The sequence below is a fragment of the Elephantulus edwardii genome, unplaced genomic scaffold (assembly GCF_000299155.1).
Source record: "Elephantulus edwardii isolate Elephantulus edwardi_28Jun2011 unplaced genomic scaffold, EleEdw1.0 scaffold00239, whole genome shotgun sequence".
Taxonomy (NCBI): domain Eukaryota; kingdom Metazoa; phylum Chordata; class Mammalia; order Macroscelidea; family Macroscelididae; genus Elephantulus; species Elephantulus edwardii.
The window spans coordinates 37,696-42,040 of NW_006399989.1; positions in this window are offsets into that span (position 1 = coordinate 37,696).

Below are 4,345 nucleotides of genomic sequence, written 5' to 3' on the forward strand. Positions count from 1 at the left end.
GTGTTGAGTTAGATAATTAATTTTGCTTCTTTCTTCCTTTTTTATGTGTTTGCAGATTGCTAAAAACTGTCACTTGACTGCATCAGAGAGGTTTTTTTATGCTATGTTTTTATTACCATTTTTCCCCCTCTCAAGTTAGGTAATAATTTTATACTGGTTTACATACAAAGTTCATAAAGTTTATATACATTGTTTTTCACACCGGATCTTTCTTTTTTTGCTTTATCAATCCCTCCTACTACCCCCCAACTTGTACAATCTTAAGTTTAAGACCCCCTCCTTGGATCTTCATCCATGCTCTACAATAGTGGTCCTATACAGTATTTATCTTTATGAAACTGAGTTAGTTCATTTAGCATAATACTTTCCAATCCCTTCCATGTTAGATAGTAATTTACAAAATTATTGATCCTGTGTGCTACATAGTATTCCATTGTGTGAATATACCATAATTTCTCAATCCATTCCTTTGTGGCTGGGCATTTGGGCTGTTTCTATGTTCTATTATTTTGAGGAACTTTTTTATTTCATTCTTTTTTTAAATTTTGTTCCTTATTTATTTTTTAATTGAGATATTAATGACGGTTTACAGAGAAATTGAATTTCCATTCATTCATGGTTGCACATTTTTCTTCCTACCTCTGCTCCCACACAGTTTGCTTTTCTCTTCTAAAAAAAAATAAAATTCACTGTTGCACAACTTCCTCCCACCCCAGTCCACTTTGCTATGCAGCTCTTATTCTGGACTGTTGTCATGCAAATAATACCTAATCATACGTGCCACTTAAACAGTTCTTTCCCTTATCTGTTGCAATGCACTGTATATTATTTACACCCTCTAATTGGTTTCTCCCCAACCCTCATGTAAGTGCAGTTTTATAACTGTGGCATTATGCAATATTTGTCCTTTTGTGACTGAGATATTTCACTCAGCATAATGTCCTCCAGAATCACTCATTTTGTATATTTTTTAGTTCTTTGTTTCTCAGTGCTGTGTAGTATTTCATTGTGTGAATATACCACGGCTTCTCTATCCATTTGTTTGTTGATGGGCACTTGGGTTGTTTTCATCTCTTTGCTATTGTGAACTATGCAGCTATAAAAATAAGTGTGCATATATCTGCTTGGGTGGCAGTTCTGATTTTCTTAGGGTATATTCCTAGTAGTGGAATTCCTGGGTCAAATGGTATTTCTACCTCCAACTTTTTGAGAAAGTGCCATACTACCTTCTAGAGTGGTTGCATCATGTTTCACTCCCACTAACAGTGAAAAAGGGTTCCAATTTCTCCACAACCTTTGTTGTTTGCTGCTCTGTTGAACGTTGGTATTGTTACTGGGGTGAGATAGTATCTCATAGTTGTTTTGATTTGCATGTCTCTTAGAGCTAGTGATTTTGGACATTCCTTCACGTGTTTGATTGAAATCTGAATGTCTTCTTTGGTCAAGTGTCTTTTCTTATCTTCTGCCCATTTTGCAATTTGGTTGTTTGGTGTTTGAGTATTCTACAAAGTCCCTTGTCTGAAATGTTGTTACCAAATATTTTTCTCCAGTTTGTGGCTTTCCTTTTACCGTGTTGGACAATTTTTTTTTATGTGCATAGGGATTTGATTCTTAGAAGGTCCCATTCATCTATTTTATTCTCTCTTGGTTGTAAGTTTATCAAGATGTTCGGAAGTCTGTTCATGATTAGGGCTTCTAGAGTTCTTGCTAACTTTTCTCTGATTATGTCCTTGATTTTACCCCTAGGTCCTTCATTCACTTTGAGTTGGTTTTTGTGCATGGTGTGAGGTGTGGGTCCTGCTTGAGTTTTCTGGAGATAGTTTTCCAAATTTGCCAACACCGTTTGTTAAAGAGGCTGTCTTTTCCTCACTGTCATTTCATCTCCTTGTCAAAAATCAGTTGATCATAGGTAGATGAACTGAGTTCTGGGTTCTCAATTTTATTCCATTGATCTATGTGTCTGTCCCTGTATCAGTAACACACTGTCTTGACCACCACGACTGTATAGTAGGATTTGAAATCAAGGCGTGACAGACCTCCTACCTTATTTCTCTTTTTCAGAAGTGCTTTCATTATTTGGAATCTCCTTTCATTCCAGATGAAATTGGAAATTGCTTTTTCCATCTTGTTGAAGAATGCACCTGGTATTTGTATTGGGATTGCATTGAACGTGTAAATTGCCTTTGGTAGTATTGTCATTTTCACAGTATTGAGTCTTCCTATCCATGAGCAAGGGATATTCTGCCATTTCTCCAGGTCTCTTTTTGTCTCTTGTAGTAACGTTTTGTCATTTTCTTTGAATAGATCCTTTGTGCTTCTGGTTTGATTTACTCCCAAGTATTTAATCTTGTGATTAGCTATTGTGAATGGTATTGTTTTTCTTAGCTCCAGTTCTGTATTCTTTTTGTCACTGTAGAGAAATCCAATTGATTTTTGCATGATGATCTTGTATCCTGACACTTTGCTGAACTGGTCAACTACGTCCAATAGTTTTCTCTCTGAGTCTTTAGGGTTTTCTGAATATACTATCATATCATCTGCATATAGAGATAATTTTACCTCCTCTGCCAATTTGGATATCTCTTATTTTCTTCTCTTGTCATATTGCTATTGCTAAGACTTCCATTATATTGACTAGGAAAGGTGATAGTAGGTATCCTTACCTAGTTCTTGTTCTCAAGGGAAATGCCTTTAATCTCTCTCCATTGAGAACAATGTTGGCTCTTGGGTTTGCATCTATACTTTTTACTATGTTGATGAAATTCCCCTCTACTAGTATTTTGTTGAGTGTTTTAACCAGACAAGGGTTTTGAATTTTGACTAAGGTCATTTCTGTATCAATTGATAGGATCATGTGGTTCTTGTTCTTTGATGTGTTAATGTGATGAATTACAATGATTGTTTTTCTTTTGTTGAACCACTCTGGCATACCTGTTATGAATCCCACTTGGTTATGGTGAATATCATTGGATTCTATTGGCCATGATTTTATTCAGGATTTTTATATCAATGTTCATGAGAGATGTTTGCCTATAGTTTTGCATTTTGGTGGTGTCTTTATCTGATTTTGGTATGAAGGATCTGTTTGCTTCATAGAATGAATCTGGGAGAATTCCATCTTTTTCTGTTTCCTGAAATAGTTTATGTAGAATTGGTTCTTTTCTGAATATTTGATAAAATTCACTTGTAAAACTATTTGATCCCGGGCTTTTTATTTGTTAGAAGTTGTTCTATTGCCTATTCAATTCAGTCTTTTTTAATGATTTTGTTCAGGTGTTCAATTTTGGTCTGTGTCAGTTTAGGTAGCTTAAAAGTTTCTAAGTATTTGTTTCCTCTAGGTTTTCTAGGTTTTAATATTTGTTTGAGTATAGTTTTTCCATAAGATTCCATTGTTAACCTTTTAATTTTGGTTGGTTCTATTGTGACATTGTCCCTTTCATCTCTTATTCAGATTGCTTGTGTATTTTCTTTGTTTTCCTTTGTTAGATTTGCTGGTAGGTTGTTGATTTTATTGACCTTTTGAAGAATCAACTCCTGGTTTTGTTGATGATTTCAACTGTTTTTCTGTTTTCTATTTCATTTATTTCTGTCCTAATTTTTATTATTTCACGGTTTTTTAGAGGATGTCTGGTTTTCTTGCTGTTCTTTTTTAATTTGTTGGAGATGTTGGATTATAGAGTCAATTATAATTTATTTCTTGCCTTTTGATGTGTTTGTTTATTGCTATGCATTGACCTTTAAATATTACTTTGGTTGTTTCCCAGAGGTGTGGTAAGTTGTGTTTTCATTGTCATTTATTTCAAGAAATTTTTTAATTTCATTTTTTTTATTTCTTCTATTACCCTACACGTGTTCAAGCAAAGTGTTGTTCAGCTTTCATATATATGTTTTTTTATTCTTTTTCCTCTTGCTACTACTTTCTAATTTTGTACCATTGTGGTTTGAGAAGATGCTTTGCATTATTGCTATGTTTTTTTTAATTTTTTAATTTATTAATTCTTACATTGTGACCTAAAATGTGATCTATTCTGGAGAACGTTCCATGCACATTAAAGAAGAAGGTGTACTGTGCTTTTTGGTACATTAGTCTGTATATATCTGTGAGATCAAGTTGGTTTATTGTGTTGTTTAATTCTTCAGCCTCTTTGTTGAATTTATTTCTGGTACTTCTATCTTTTCTTGAGGGTGGTGTATTGAAGTCTACTGCTTTAGTGGTGATGTCTATTTTCTTTCTCAGTTTTGTTAATCTGTGCTTTGTATATTTTGCAACTCTATCAGATATTTGGTGCATAGATATTTATTATTGTTATGTCTTCTTGTTCTATTGACACTTATATATTATATT